The following is a 17654-nucleotide window of genomic DNA, read 5'->3' as shown; positions in this document are numbered from 1 at the left end:
AATTATTATTGGTTTTATTTATTTTTACCTATAATTCTGTTGGATATTGCTTTATATATTTTAAGTCTATTGTTAAGTGAATTCAAGAGTTTATGATTGTTATAGTTTTGTGGTGTTATTTTTTCTTTTACATAGAGATAGTTTTTTTCTATATGCCTATAAATGCTTTTGGATTTATCTTGTAGTTATTCTGTTATTAACACTACAATCTGCATTGTTTTGATAAATGTTCTCATGGCATATATTATTTTTCTATGCTATATTTAAAGAAATTAAAACTCATTTGTGGTGCTCTTTTGGGTATGTCTTAGCAACATACATTTAGATTTTATTTTTATGTGCCAGGCAAGTAGATAATATGTATTTTAATAGGTACATTTAATTTTTTGTAATTATTGTTTTTTGTTATATTTGTACTTGTTGATAACATTTTATTTTGCATTTTGTCTTCTCTTTTTTTAGTTTCCAAAAATACTTTATTTTTTTCTGAATTTCTTTTAACCCAGAATAATTTTATTTACTCTATTTATCTTCTGATATTTATAACTTATAGTTTTTATTGTTAATTATTTTAGACATTATGATTAATTTTCTCATCTACATATTTAAATATGTTATCTTTACAAATCTAAGTTTACTCAGTACTTCTCTTCCTGACTGTGGCAAGAACTTTTGGTGTGCTTTAGCTACCTGCTAAATACCCCCAGGTGCTCTCACAAAGTATGGGCTAGACTTTCAGTTTTTGTTTTTTAAGTAAGTAAAACATGTAGTTTTATTTTTATTCTCTATAGAAAATAAATTTACTGATACCTTGATCAATATCTATGCTTCATAATATTTTTAATATAGCCTGCCTTCACTCTGCTTCTCTTTTTTTCTTGTTGAAATACTTAGTAGTTTTTATTTAGAGTTATCTGTGAGTGATAAACTATTTTAGCTATTATATATGCCTCAAAAGTAGTTATTTTTTTCAACTGTTGGTAGATTATTTATCCATGTATTAAATTCTAGAATAGTGCTAATTTTTCCTCACTATTTTATCCACGATCTTTTTATGTCTATTGTGGGTGATGAGAAATTGCTATTAAGTGAGTAGCCACTGAAGGATTTTAAGAAAGGAAGTGATTTATTTCAATTTCTATTTTAGGCAGACCTCTTACATAATTTTTAGGAGGGTTTATTTGAGGAGGGCATATCTAGAAACAGATCAATTAGAAAAAGTTTACAGTAGTCCAGGCAACAGATGAGGACCTGTATTAGCGCAGAGATATTAAAGTTGAGAAAAAGAGAATGTATTTATAAAGTATTAAAGAGGTGCAATATAACTGACCATCGAACTAAGAGTAAGAGTGTTCTTGCTGATTAACTGGATATGGATGGTGAGAGGTAATCAAAGATGAGTCCTAATTTTTTAGCATGAATAGATATGAATATCAAACAGCATATGGTAAGAAGTAAAAGAAGGGGGGACAAGATTAGGAAAAAAATCCATGTGCTTGACTTTGAACCTACTGTTATTATACTGAATCCAAGTAAAATGTTCAGGGGATCTTTGGGGAAATGTATGTGAAGCTCAGGAGAGAGGTGGAGAGTAAAGAAGGATAATATGTCTATTTCAGAAGCATACACACATGAACTCTAGTTGGCATGGTTAAGTTCAATCAGGGAGAGAATGTAGAGTGATGGACGTGCGGGGGTAGGGAATAATTTAAGGAAACAGCAATGTTTTGCATAAGGATGTTGTTTCTACCATAATGGCCAGAACCAAAACCTGCATTATTTGACTTTTTAGGTGACATCTGCCTTCTGTTCCTGTGCTGCCTACCAGCTGGTCAAGACAGAGCTTCATATTCAGTCTCCAGTGATAAATGTTTCTTATGTTGTGACTGGATTTTTCCAAATTTCTTAGAAATTATGCATTGTCGGTTCAAGTAAAACTATACTGATTGCTAGGCTCAATTTGTAGAACCCTTACTTCCTACATTAAGAGGCAGGTCCAGTACAAGCCCTGGACTTCCATATCCACACTTGACCTCTTTCCCTTTGTGTAAACCATTACAATCAGCTAATGATTGCTAAGATACCACCACCTCCAGACAACTAAATGTCATTTTTAGAGTCACATATACCTGAAAATGTTGTATTGAAATTTTATATACAGGATTCATATATCAAATTATACCAACTGACTTTAAACAAATATTTATGAAAATAAATTAGAAATGAGATCTGTAATGAAGCTAAGTAATAAATGCTAACACTATAAAGTACTTGATGAACATGTTTCTCATAGTTGAGAACTTGGATTTGCTTTACTTATCGTCAGAGAAGGTAAGAGGTGACCCACATCATGATCTGGTTTTGTAGGAGAATGAGTAGAGCTAGCAGTCTTCCAAATGCACAACTTTAAACTGACTTAAAGCATTCTCTGTTGGAGTTTAATAGGTTTAAGGCTTTAACTTTCTATTTTGGGTACAAGTATCCTGGGTGGATAACAATAGTTATGCTGTTGTCAACATGCTTCATGTGAATAAGGGGAAAGTGGGGAGATGGGGGGATACAATGAGCCTACAGCCCTGGCAGATTGAGAAATGACAGAGAGTGCCATCTCTTACCAGCTCGTGTCAGATTCAGCCTCTTTCCACACTGCTTCATGGGCCAGCTCTGCTGAGGACATAGTGGATGTTGTCATTAAGTCTCACTCAGTTGTATCTGCAGGAGAATAACTTGTACTCAAGGTCTTTCCTGTCATTATGTTGAATTAGATCAGTCAGGCCTTCCATCAGGGGGATTTGAGATGTCCACACTCTGTGAAGACAAATTACTTTACCTTTAGAATACAATCTCAGTAACCTGGGAATCTGAGATGTAGAAGAGGAAGAAAAACATACAAACCATTTCTAATAGTGGAAATGATCTTCCTAAGACGAAATTAATAAATAAAGAATATAAATAGTTATGATTTCTTTAGACAAAAAAGTAGAGAATGTTAAAATTTTCTACAATTTTTTATTTAAATATTTACTTTAAATTTCCTGTGAACTCTGAAGCCACTATGTGGGATACTAAAGAATGGGCATTTGCAATGTGGATTTCTCTCTTTATTCCTTCCTTTTTTCGATTGTTCCCTAAAATGTTTTAGATTTAAGCATGGAGGTAAAAGTCTTATTTTGGAATTTTTAACTTTGAGAAAGTAGGTTCTGACTTAGTAATAATATTTCAGTGATACTGACATTTTAACCTAGTTTTAAGATACTGAGCAGAAGATTAGAAGCAATTACTTTTAGACCATTTTTCACCAGATCATTTTTGCTTTTCAGTTTTTCCTCAGGGTACTGTGGCTATATTTTCCATACCTACTGCACTGTACTCTGAACTTGGCTTCTAAAATGCAGCTCCCCGTTCCCTTAAAAGGAGGACAGGCGACACTCTAAGAAACACGAATACTGACAGGCTCAATAAGGCAACACTATGTACCATGAGAGGAAGAATATTTCATGCTTTAGGAAAATGCTTTGGAAAAGGCCCATTATCATTTACTCTGCTCTGAGCTCAGAGGCTGAAGCCTCACATTCAAAGACTATACAGGGACATTTTGCTACAATATGGAATAAATTTATGTAAAAATAAAACATAAAAAAATCTCTTTGAATATGTGTCTGGTACATTGCTTATATTTATTTTTCTTCGAGGATTCTTAAACATATTATTAGTAGTTAATATCCCCTATGGGTTTGTTTTCTAATATATCAGGGCTGTGATACAGTATGCTGTTTCTGCCACTGATATGTTGCTAAGAGATTTAATAATGGGTAAACAAACACAACATGTGGTAATTCATTTCAAATTAAAAGTTTATTAAACTCTGGCTTGATGGCTTTCTGGCTATTTACAATTAAAGGAGCAAGCATTAGGGAAAGGGTAACCACGTGGTGTGTGTTCATGGCTGCAACATTTCTATCTGAAAAATATGTTTATGATCTTCCACAAGCTGTCCCACACTGATAGGCTCCAGATGTAACCTGCTGAATCTACTATAGCCCCCAGATCATGGAAAAAGTGACTTTAATGTTCACTTCTAAACACACATGTGCGTGCATGTGTGCTCACACACACAGCACACGTGTGCACACACCCTAAGAAGATTCTGAATTTAATCCCATAGTTGATGTTTTCAGTGCTGATCAGCTTTGCAAATAGGTGGATGCCTGAGGCCAAAAATAATCATGAAAGGCTGGAAGAAAAGAACTACGATATAACTTCTGGGTTATTACCTCTTTTAGGCTGTTTTACTCTTTAGGAAGCAAATTAAGGAAATATTTGTTATGTTTGACAATTTTGTTTTATATATGCCTATGTTGAATTAACAATGGTCTCTGGCAAGATCTATATCAGTTTCATGATGGAGAGTTTAATTTAAGAGGGTTTTATTTTGCTACCACTATCAAGAAAGCACGCTTCTAAATGCTGTGGGGTTATTAACCAAAATAACATGAAATCCCTGACTCCCAAGGGTTTACTTGAGTCCGAGCCTATTTCATATATGTTGAATAGATGATGGGAGGACCTATCAGCACTTTATTTATGTGCAAGACCACCAAGCTTTCTGGGAGTGACCAAAATTGGAGTAGTTATTGACTAGATAGCAGACACTTAATTATTAGGTGAGATGGATAATCATGGAAAGTGTATGTCACTCAGATTGCTTTTGTATCTCAGTCATCTCATTGTGGGGAGCCCAGGGAGAAAGGAACTGCATGGAAACACTCTCTAACCTGCTAAAAGAGAAAAACTTTTCAATGAATTTCTGTAAGATAAGGAAGAATACTATCTATTATAGCACATACTATCCTGTGCGACAATGAGGCATACCATATATATAATTACAGTTCTGTAATTCAAGCTGTTACAGAGGCCACTGTGGGACAATATAAGTGAGTAGATTATGAGCTCATGTGAGAAAGGCTGGCAAACTCCCAGAAATAAATGGAAGAGCATTTGAGGGCAGTTAAAATTTTCCTGAAATTCTTTTTAATATAACCCCACTTTAAATCCTATGTTGGTAAGATCTGGGGAAATATATGTGAATTTCACAACCATAGATAGAAATTCTTTCGGGTAAAAATCTGGGTATTTTTATCCAAAAGAAAAGGGCAAGGATAATAGTCTATGCTTTGGACAAACATAACTTGGAGTTCAAAAGATAATAACGAAAATTTTAGGGGTAAAAGAAAAGTCATAAGAAAAGTTAGGTCGTCAGAATGGTACCAAGTATATCTGAGTAGCTGTGATGAAACACTGGATTTCAGCATTCATGAGGGGATGGATATGGATAAGAAATCCAATAAAGAGGACATTGCATTAGCCCAAAGAAGAGATGGGTGGGGACTGAGAAAGAATAGTGGCAGTGGGATGCAATCAAGAAGAATCTAGAGACATGTTAAAGTTGAATCAATAGGATTTATTAAATGAACAGATATGTCATAATAAAAAAACATGAAAATTATAGTCAAGAGTATTTCTAACTCAGGTCCAGGAAAATAGTCCTACCCTTATTAGAGATGAGGTACTCAAAAGAGCTGCTTTCAGATAAATGTTGACCAGTGATTTTGGTCAAACTGAGTGTAAAGTGTTAGTGAAATTGAGAAGAAAATGACTAGTGTGGGGTTAAGAAAATGGATTTTAAAGCTCAGGAGAAACATGTAGATGTCATCCTGATAGAGGAGGGGACCAAAGGCACAAGAATGATTGAGTTTACCAAGGAAAAGAAGAATGAAAAAAAATGTTGTAGGAAAACCTTAATTTAAGAGACAGATGAGAGAAGAACAAAGTTATTTGGAAATGCGCAATCTGAAAAAGTAGGAGAAAAACCCTGAGGAGTGATATCATGGAAGTCGTGGAATTTTGTCTCAAGTAGAGAGGGGTGGTCACATCAGCAAAACATTCTGTAGTAGCACTGCTCAAACTTTAAATGCATACAAATCACCCAGGGATCTAGTTATAATGCAAATGCAGATTCAGTAGGTCTGAGAGGGGCTGTAGATTCTCCGGTTTCCATGTGGTACATATGTTGCAGGTCCGTTAACCTTTCTTTTCCTTAGCAAGATTCTGGGAAGATTGACTAGAATAAAGATGAAAAGATAGTTTACTTTGAAAATAAAGTGAATTTTGATGCTCTGTGAGAGAATATATAAGAAATGAGGGGACAAACAAACTGTAATGACCACAGGAGGGTGGAAGAAAGAGGAAATGAAGGCAGTACATACAGGAAATACTCTTGAATATGAGGTGAAATAGAGATTTTTCAAGAGCAAGCTTAATGGATTCATGAGTTGAGAGAAGATTTGCTGTCTGTAATTTTTAAGGTGAACACTTGCCTCTCACTTCATAAACAAAGCAGAAATATCTGGAGAAGAAAAGATTCAAAATAAAAGAGAGAGAGGGAAATTGTTGGGATGATTTCCCATTGTAAGCAAGATAGAAGATAGAGGTGAGGACTGGGTAGGAGAAAGAATTATTCTTTTTTTTATTTTATTTTACAAAAAAGAACAAAAGAGAAAATAATGCAGAGAAGATTAAGAAAAACTCTCCAATATTTTCTATGTAGAAAATATTTTACACGTTAAGCAACAATAGCAACCTTTAAAATACCTTTGTAAAATTTAAGAAAAATAATGTCATTGAAAATAATGATGTTTCTTAGGATTCTAATTTTAAATATATTAATATTATTAAATAACTTTTCTTCTGGCCTCTTGTAAGATAAACTATTGCTCTCACAGTTACTGTAGGTTTTGGCTTGAGGACAAAATAAGGATGCAGAAATTAGGCTCTGAGACTTCTGGAAAGGCTGATCCACCTAAGTGTAGAAAAGCATTTACCTAGGGTAGAGACAATTCTGGTGGTCACTCTTAATCTAATGTTATTAAGAAAAATTGGGAACAAGTTGGACTGCTTGAAGATGTATCAGTGATATGGAGGTGAAATACATACACTCTGATGCTCCCATAAGAATAGTGCCATGTATATACCGTGTAATAATGTACTTTAATTTTGGTATATGATGATTTTCTGCTTCAACCAGTGATTCTGTATTGCTACTCTACACTTGCCATGCTCCTTTGCCATTAGGACATTCATCCATTTTTGTAAGTGTACTTCTTTGGGAGTATAGATATTTGACGGTGCCATGGTCTCTTTTTCACTAGAGATTCCCCATCATTGTTTATAATGTAAATATTATCATATATAAGAGGAAACAAAGAGCCAGCATTGGTTATTATGTTTTGTACCACAGATTTGAAAATTAATTAATATTATGTGGCTTTTCAGTATAAAAACCGATCACCCAAACTAACCGATTAAAAAAAGTCATTAAGACTCATGGACATGGACAACATTGTGATGATTGCAAGAGGGGTGGGATATAAGGAGGCTAACTGGTAAGGGGAAAATACAATAAAAAATAAAACAAAAAATTAAAGAATAAAAAAATAAAGCATTAAGTTCCACTCAAAATCAACCAAAATGTTAACAAAATCTGAAATAGTATTCATATTCAAATATAAATTTTCTTGTATCTGTCATTCAATAAACCTAATAAAATAGTGCTTCTTAATCTTGCCTGTACATGGATTCTTCAGTGAAACTTAACACATACTCATGTCTGGGCTCTGCCCTAGAACAAATGTATCAAATTCTTTGGGTGTAGGACCTGGACATTATTATTATTTTAAAAACAGAACAAACAACCCCCCCAAACCTCCTGTAATTCTAATGTGCAGCCAAAGTTAAGAAACACTGATGTGCAGCTGTTGATTACTCTGGTTTTCTTTAATTTCTTAAAATATAGCAAAGTGATTTTCCCCTTAGGGTATTCTTTCTTGCTGTGTCTTCTATCTGAAAGAGGCTTTAACTGCGGCTATCTTTTCATCCTTTATAATAAGGCTAAAGTGTCCTTTAAAAAAAAACAAAATATCAGTGCCTCCATTCTTTTCCTTCATAACACTTATGTGTTGCCCCTTTATATGTTTTCCCTTGTAGACTAAAAGTCTCATGAGGGTATGTACCAGGTCTGCTTATTTCACTATTGTGCCTAGCACATAGCAGTTGCTCAATAAAGATTTGTTGAATGAATAAGTGATTTAATGTACTCCTTAGGCAATTTTGGATTAGATAATCCAAAATTTAAGCCCCCATTTATTTGGCTGAGTCTTGTAAAATTCACCAAAAAGAGCAGTGGCTATACTCCAAACTCCATGAAGACAGGGATATATGTTTTGCTTATTCATGTACTTGGTGCCTACAATATTTGACACATCATAGATCCTCAATAAATATTTGCTAAATGAATATGGCTCTGAGTGCCCTTTGGGCTTACAGATTTTTTTTTTATGGAAATAAGACAAGCAAAGAGTGTATTTATTTTATTTTTTAAACTAATCTACAACAAAGTTGACTTCTTTGGAGTATACAGTTCTATGTAATTTAGCACACATAGATGTAGGTAGCTACCACTACAATTGGGATAAAGAACCATTCTATTATATGAAACAAATTCCTTTGTGCTATCTTTGTAAGCACATCCTTACTGCCTCACTTCCACCACCTATCCAAAAGCCCTGGTATCCACTGAATTCTTTACCACGACTGTAGTTGTGTTTTTTCAAAATTTTTATATACTATGTAATCTTTTGGTGACATTGCCTTCTTTTAGTCAACATAATGCCTTTGAGATTTACCTCAATTGTTCTATGTATCAACAGTTTATTTATACTCATGGCTGAATGATATTCCACTATATAGATGTACCACAGTTTGTATATCTAGTCAATCAATAAAGGATATACAGATTGTTTCCATTTTTGGCAATTATGAATAGGGTTGCTATATATCTCATATATAAATTGTGTGAATATACTGTTTATTTCTCTAAGATATATACCTAGAAGTAAAATTTCTGGGTTGTATGATAAATGCATATTTAATTTTATAAGAAACTGACTAATATGGTTCTGTACCCAATTTCCAATGTATGTATATATGTGGGAGGAAGAGTTTCACCACACCAACAAGCAGTTCTCAGGGGCACAAGCTGGATGTACTACAACTGAACTCAATTTTTGCACTATTTACTTGGAAATAGCATCAGATTCCACAGGTAAAAGGCTCAGTCCCATTAGACCACCCTCCACTTCGGATACCAGTCTCAAACCAGGTTAATACCTGTGCCTCTGACCAGTTAGCTACAAATTGGAGGTTCCAATGATACCCTCTTACTCAGGTTAGATGCTAATTGCAAGTCCAGGTCATTACCTGTACTTATGACTGATGGGCTATAGATCAGAGATTGCTGAAACCCTCTCTTTGGAGTTGATTAATTTGCTAGAGTGGCTCACAGAACTCAAGAAACCCATTTTCTCACTAGAGAGTTTATTAAAAAGGGATATAACTAAAGAACAGCCAGATGGAAGAGATGTATAAGGTAAGATGTAGGGAAAGGGCATAGAACTTCCATGCTCTCTCTGAATGCTCCACTGCCCCCCCAAATCTTCACCAGTTCACCAGCCTTCAAGCTCTCTGAACCCTGTCCTTTTGAGTATTTATGGAGGCTTCATTACAGAGACATGATTCATTAAATCATGAGACATTGGTGATTGATTCAACCACCAGCTCCTCTGTCCTCCCTAGATGTCAGGGGTGAGACTGAAAATTTAAACCCTCTAATTACATTGTTGGTTCTTTGGCAAACCAGCTCTCATCTTTGAGTGGGGTCTAAAATTTGCCACATTAACATAATGAAGGACACCTTCAATGCTCTCCTCACTTAAGAAATTCCAAGGGCTTTTAGGAGATCTGTGTTAGAAATGGGGACAAATATCAAATCTATATATATATTTCTTATTATAAATCGTAGTATCACACTGCCTAGCTGTCTTACAGAGTGGTTGTCTCATTTGCATTTCCACCAGCAACATTAGAGTTTCAGTTGCTCTGCATCTTCATCAGCACTTAATATTGTCAATACTTAAAAATTTATTCTACTTTGTATACAAATTAAATTTGAAGTCATGATTTCAATTTTTATTTTTTTAATGGCCATTAAATATCTTTATATGTATTTATTTGCCAACCATGTATATATTTTTGGTGAAGTATCTGTTCAAGTCTCCTGCCCATTGAAATTGGGTTTGTTGATCTCAAACAACTAGAAAGCCAGATATTTCTCCAGCAAAATGGATTTATTTGGGAACAAAAAAGATTACAATTTTGGATATGCAGTTTAATGGCCAACCACTGTAAGTTCAGTGAAACAAAGAAGAGGAACACTCTTTTCTGGACTTGGGAGGAGCAGTTGTAAACAAGGAGTACATTGGAGGAAACTAAAAGTTCAAAGTATAGTGACTTTTCCTTGGCTGAGTTATGGCAGTCTCCCACATGCTGAGCCACTACTTGGCAAAGAGGAATCTTCCTCCTGCTGAGGTGGTAAGGCAACATCACTTCCTGTTAGGGATGAGATGTGTGTCTCTTCCTGTTGGGGTCAGTAGTGTGCATTAAGTGACATACATGGGAGTTCTCTCTTCTGGCCTCCTGACTCCAATATTTTTTCTCCATTTTTTTACTGTATTTTTCCCCATTACCATTTATTCTCCCTTAAATGATGTTTGTTTATTGATTTTCAGCTTGTTTGTTTTACTGTTGAGTGTTGAGAGTTTATACATTCTGGATACAAATTCTTTGTTGGATATGTAGTTTGCAAAACCTTTCCTCTAATATACTTTGCTTTTTTATTTTTTAACATTGTCTTTCACAAAGCAAAAGTTTTGAATTTTGATTAACTCTAACTTCCCATTTTTAAATGAATCATACTTTTGATATCATGTGTAGGAACTTTTTGTCTAACCACATGTCACAAGGTTTTTCTCTTATGTTTTTTCCTTTCTATATAGTTTTTTTTCCTATAGTTTTCTATAGTTTTTTTATAGTTTTTTTCCTATACTTTTATATAGTTTTTTATTTTATATTTAGACTGATGATCCATTTGGACTTAGTTTTTGAATAAAGTATGAGGTTTAGGATGAAATTTTTGTTTTTGTTTTTGCATAAGAATGTCCAGTTGTTCTGACTCCATTTGTTAAAAGTGCTATTCTTTTACCACTGAATTACTTTAATCCTATGGTTCTGTCTCAGTGACATACCGGGTGGCCTGGTGAATGGGCTGTGGCCACATACACTGCTGCCCAACCTAAGTTCTGAAGGGGAGGAAGGAGGGAAGACAAACTAACTAGCAGCGGGGGAGCAGAAGCAGAGACGGAGAAAAGCTGAAGGTCCATAAAAGTCTCAATGGGTAGCCATGGGCAGGCTGGTTACTAGAGTTTCGTTGGTGTGCTCATTCATTAAGAGACCTACTGTGTGAGTGTGAGAGCTTCAGAATATGCCTGATTTTCGACAAGTCTCCACATCATGTTGTCTGAAGTCTTTAGGCCACTGTTTCCTCTAATATGAGAGAAGGGAAACAAGTTTTCAGATACTAATAATTATCTCAGACCATGGTAAGATATACTTTTACTGAACAATTTGTAAGTCAGTTATTAACCTGCTTCTATGAAAGAATTAATGAATCTGATATTTGAAAATAATACACATAACTTTGCTTTTGATAGGTGAAGTTGAATTTGTGGAGAGATGGTCCTAAATAATTTCTATTATGTGTGTGTCCAATTACTTTCAGACATTTTGTAAGGAATGAGTACTCCTATAAAATATATCAATGATTTTAAGACTTTGGAATGGCCACTACAGAATCACCATTAGGTGAAATGTTGGGGCAATTTTTAGATATGACATCTGTTTTCTTAGATCCCTTTATTCTCAGACAGCATAAGTGGATCTGAGTCAGTTATCTGAGTGCAAAATTCAGCCTGAGGGAACCGCAGTATGCTTCAAAGTGATTAATCGGCACAAAAACTAAGTACCTGCAATTTTTTAAATGCCTTTACTTAATATATCATGACTATTTTAAAGTTTTTAAAATCATTTTTTAAAAAAAGCACCCGTTGGTCACGGTAGGTCAATCTTTCCTACCTCTCTCCTTTCCTTCCTTTCCTCCTTCTTTTCTCCCTCTTTCCCTCCATCTCTCCATCCCTCCCTCCCTTTTAGATCAATGAAGTTGTCACCCTGTAACTTCATTTACAAACTGAGTAAGACTTCCAATAGTTGCAGCATTAAACTCACCAAATTAGACCTCAGCTGGGAAATCTCCACACAGACGTTAATTGAAGGTGTAGTAAGGATTGTGCCATGAACTGATTTGTTTAGAAAGTTATAATTTGTTTTAAGTGTTGTCTTGTTTGGTGAACTTCTTCACCAGCCATTACAGTTAATTACAACTTTGAGATTCAAGTGGATCATCTGTGTTGATCCACTTGAATCTCAAAGTCATTTCAGACAACTGCTGGAATTGAAAAAGGTTTAAACAGTTGTGCAGGTCTTTAATTGTAAATTAGTTTTGACAGACTATGATACAGAGTCCTGTTTGGTTCCAGAGTGATGCTAGCTGACAACCCCTTACCGCTCCAGGAGCAAAGGAACATGTGGAAGGAATTGTTCTTTTACATTCACAGCTTGTCATTTCCTCTGCAGGGCAGCCCCTGACCCCTTGGAGAGATCCTGACACCCATAAGGGAAGTGTTCCCACTGATGTAAAGGAAGTAGAGAAGCAGTTTAACACTAAGCAGGGAGGGAGGAGGGTGTGTCAAAAGGATCTGGGGGACAGAGAGACGAGATGGGTTCAAAACGTTTCCAGCAGGTTAGAATCTTGGGCTGTGTTGTTTTCTTCATGAGAGAAGACTGGACAATTATTTGTAGGGGTTCAAAACATTATGGGATTTTTTAAGCTACCTTTTTAAATTTTTTTTAAGTGGAAATGGCAATAAAAATGAATGTGTTACATGTGAATGATCAAAACAAAGTTTTCAGGGAAAGATCCAAATGTGCGTTTGCTGCTCTCGTCCAATATGTTTCTAATTACAGAGTGTGTGTGGATTAGATCCACAACATCAGATTACAGCTTGTGTTTTCAGGACATTTTACACCCTTAACATTTTATTTGGTCTCATATATTCATCACAGTCAATTTTTCCTCTGCATCTGTGCTATTAAACAGTGCAGTAAGGAACATAAAGACAATTGGGTATATTATCATTCAAACTGGTTTACTTTTCTTTCCAGTGAATCAACCTAGACCATTTTAAAAATCCTCTGTTATCAATATTTTAGGAGCTACTAATAAAGTCATTTTTGAAAAGACTCCCTTTCCTTTTTGAAACACTTCTTTTTTAGACCCATACTTTTCTGAGTGCAGGTTTTAATGCAGAGTCATACTTACTCTCCTCCCATTCTACCTTGTTTTGTGGATGTGGATGTGTGTGTTCCTTAATCTATTATGGCGACTATGTTAACAAACACAAACCTGGCTTGTATACTCAACAATTTTTTGTACAAATGTAATATCCATGAAGATAATATGTAATATGTAATATGAGATGCTAAAAGTGACCTAGCAGGTTAGGAAAATGTGGACATTTTTACTAAGGCTTTGGAGGAGTGGTTTAAGAAGGAAGAGTTGCTGAGGACCCAGGAAAAGACAGGTTTATCTTTGGCCCCATTTTTTAGCCAGAACATTCCCAGAAGTACCCATAGCAAATACACAGGCTGGATAGGTTGATCATAAGAAACTGTAGAGATAAAATGCATTTTTATTCTATCCTTAGTAACATGTGAGTTTTATGATGAAAGAAACCCTGACTGACTGGGAAGAGTTTACTCCTTAGACATGATGAAGCAGCAGCCTTCCTGACTTGGCTCTCCAATTGTTCTAGTTTATAATATTGGTTATCACAATGGACTCTTTTATTTTTTTAATTTTATTTTATTGTAGTAATAACACAACATGAAATCTACCATCTTAACAGTTTTTTAAAGGTGCAGTACAATGCTTTAAATTATATGGCTGATGTAGTAGATCAGATCTCTAGAATTTATTCATCTTGCATAAATGAGACTTTATGCCTGTTGACTAGCAACTTCTCATTTCCTCTCCCCTAGCCCTTGGCTGCCACCATTCTACTCTTTGATTGTATGGGTTTGACAATTTTAGATGTTTCATATAAGTGGAATTATAAATAGACATTTCTCCAAAGAAGACATACTATAGGCTCTTTCTGAAAGTCTTTAGCAGGTAGCATTTCCTTTAGTTAAGTATGGTCCTTGTCAACTGATGACATTATAAGTGGGAATAAAAAATAAATGACATTGTGAAACCTTACATAAATAAATGGGTTCATTAACTCTTTCTAAACATGAGGCTGGCTTTCAAAACTTTAATAGTATGACTGATTTAGTTTTCTTTCTTCCTGTTTCTAACGTGGTATAAGTATGTGATTGACTGTGTTTAATGTGGAAATAATTGAAATCAAATTTGGCAGAAGAGGACAGTGTTTATATCTGGAATAACCCATTCAATCTAATTAGATGATACATATGATAAAGGAAAAATATGTTAGAAAAATAGGATTTTGGGTCAAACAAATAATTAAATAACACTTTTGGTGTGAGATAGGAGAAAATCAATTTCATTTGGAAATATATTTACTTTCTTAGAGAAATCAGTCTGTCCTTGAAACTTGACACCTTGCCAATGAAGGATACAAGGTTTTGGTGCTCTGTAGCACCAACACATCACATTGTTTTTAAATATTTTGTATTATTAATGGTCAACAAGTTTGACCCACCTTTACTTGTAAATCTACTGCTATTTTTTGTTAAGATTATTTGCTATCACGTTGTTGTATATTTAAATTAGGAATTCAATGAACACTGGACCATAACCATTTCACCAGAATTTTAAGCATTTAGAATTTTGTAGGTTTGAAGTTTTAGTGAAAAACATCTTGTATTATTTCTGACTTGCATAGAAATAAGAATATAGAGGGCATGAGTCTAGTTTTAAAAGTACTGATGGCTCCTGTGATTTAAAGAAGTAAGTTGTGCACAAATAATTTAGTGAAAAACAAGAGAACGCTAAAGCACAAAATTTCTTCTTTTCATTATAGTCACCCTCTCTCTCCAAATGGATTCATTAGTTAGTCTCTCTATAGTTAGGCTAGTGTATTTTTTTATCAGCAAATATGTATTCTCCAGCTTTAAAATGATATTAATAACACATAAACTTCCTAAGACCAAATATTGAAAGGTGTAAGGATTTTCTTGGACCATAGTTAATTGTTTCTCCTTATACCTTCATCTAGACTTGTAATAAAACATCTTTTCCCCCCTTTTTCAGACTTTCATATATAAGGCATCATGTGTGTGAATAATTGCCATGAAATACACTTTTGAGCAAGTGTGGTAAATTAGCTGTTGGGGAGACCAGGAGTTCATCACTTGATTTAAAAAAGAAAAAATTCCATAGAACATGTAATGTTGCATAAAACTAATATTTGTTGGATATGTGGTTTGCAAATATTTTCATACACTGTGCAGCTTGCCTTTCTACACTTTTAACAGGGTCCTTCACAGGGTAAAGTTTTTAATTTTAACGAAGCCCAACTTAACAATTTTCTCTTTACTGGATCATGCTTTTGGTATTGAGCCTAGGAACTTTGTGCCTAGCCCAAGACAGCACATATTTTCAGCATTTTTTAAAGCTAACACACTTTGTGTTATATTTTATATGAAGAGTGAGGTTTAGGTAAACTTTTATTTAATTTAATGTCTTTATCTTTTCATTATTTATTTATTTTTGCTTATAGATGTTCAATTGCTCCAACACCATTTGTTGAAGGGTTATCTTTTCTGCATTGACCTGCTTTTGCAACTTAAAGTTCAACAGTTAAGCATAGTTTTCTAGACCTGTTTCTGGCTTCTCTGTTCTCTTCCACTGATATTTGTATTGATCTCTCTGCCAGCAGCACATAGTCTAGATTACTGTAGCTGCGCAGTATGGCTTATAATTCTTTTCATGCATTCTTGGAATCAATTTACTAGTATTATGTTGGGTATTTTTGCATCTAAGCTTCTGAGAGATATTGGTTTGTAGTTTTGCTTTTTATATGCTGGCTTTGTCTGATTTTGATGTCAGAGTTATAATGGTCCATAAAATGAGTACAGAACATTCCCTTTATTTTCTAGAAAACATTGTGTAAAATTTGTGTTAATTCTCCTGTAAATTTTTATAAAATTTTCTAGGGAAGCCACCAGAGTCTGGGATCTTAAAATTATTAATTCAATTTATTTACTGTCTCCAGGGGTGTCCAACCTCTTGGTGTCTCTGCACCACACTGGAAGAAGAGTTACCTTGAGCCACATGTTAAAAACATTGTGACATATAATCGCAAAAAAATCCCCAAAACTCACAATTTTTTTTTAAATTTTACTTTTAATTCAGAAAACAGAAGCATTCAGCTTCATCACAGAGGTTTTCTGGGGACCGCAGTATAAAATACATCATTGATAACCTCTATTCTGCAATTATTTAGAAGTCCACAAAAATGCTTTACTTGAATATGGCTGTGAGAGGGAATCATCTTATAGCAACCCAATACTTATTTAATTGGGCATACAAATTTTAGGGTCTAAATGACCGTAATTACAATTTATTTGCACTTGTTTGTGACAAAGCAGCACTTTCCCACAAACATGGAATCTGAAAGCGTTAAGATCACAAAAGGAAATGGCACTGTGATGTCTCGGGAATTCACTCAACGCATTGGAGAACCACAACAGCCAATACCATGAGTCAGGTTAAACGTTCTGGCATTAAATTATTATTACAAAAGGACAGCACGCAAGTTACCGAGGTTTAAACTACACTGGGTCCTGAGTTGATAAAACCCTCTGCCAACCCCAAGGCCTAAGTACCACTGACCATGTCCAGTGGAGACAACTTGAGGAGAACAGCGTAGGACTCGGCCTTGTGGGGGCTTTTGTGACTCGGAGCCCAGGGCTTCGGCCATCGCCCATCCCCGTTGTTCAGCCCGCAGTGACACCCCAGCTCCTATATCCCCTGGAGCCAGGACGCCCACCGTGGGGCTCTGCCTCCCATCTGACAATCGTCAAAGCGAGGCTTTACTTTTACAGATTTTGCTTTACAGAGTGAAAGAATCACTTATGTTTTCCTTTGAATACAAAACATTTATTTGCTTTTTAAGTCACTCTTCAAAAAAAGCATCCTTGGGTCTGTTGAAGGCAGCATGTCCATGGCCTCAGATCTGAGGGCTCTGGTGAGCATGGCACATGTACCTCGGCCACGCTGCCCGACCTGCCCCTGCTTCGGACAGAGACCTGCCCCAGGCCCACGTCGGAAGGAGGGAGCTTTCCTGCTGCGAGGTCCCGGTGGTTCGTTTCAGAAGAGCTATAGCTCTCACAGTTGCCTGCCGCCACCCTTGACCAGAACTCATTTGAGGAAGTTCCTGTAACCTGGCGAGGCTGTCTCTAGGAGCCCCGGGCTCTGAGCAGGTAAAGTTGGGAAGCTTCCAGGAAGGCCTGCAGTTGGTAAATCTCTTGTACTGGTTGCGGATCCCAAACTGAACCCACTGGCTCAAGGATCGGGTAAACAAGCTCCCTGGGCGCTGGCCAGCAACTGGGACCACAAG

The 17654-nt window shown here is 35.5% G+C and overlaps 1 pseudogene; it reads left to right on the top strand.

Moving 5' to 3' along the window:
* LOC129085577 (uncharacterized) overlaps nt 1-17158 on the top strand; it is a 187103-nt pseudogene extending 169945 nt beyond the window's left edge.
* Nucleotides 17159-17654: the final 496 nt, after the last annotated feature.

Source organism: Pteronotus mesoamericanus, unplaced genomic scaffold, assembly GCF_021234165.1.
Source record: "Pteronotus mesoamericanus isolate MK-2021 breed Mesoamerican mustached bat unplaced genomic scaffold, CSHL_Meso_final scaffold_31, whole genome shotgun sequence".
Classification (NCBI taxonomy): Eukaryota; Metazoa; Chordata; class Mammalia; order Chiroptera; family Mormoopidae; genus Pteronotus; species Pteronotus mesoamericanus.
This window is presented reverse-complemented; position numbering and strand designations above follow the sequence as displayed.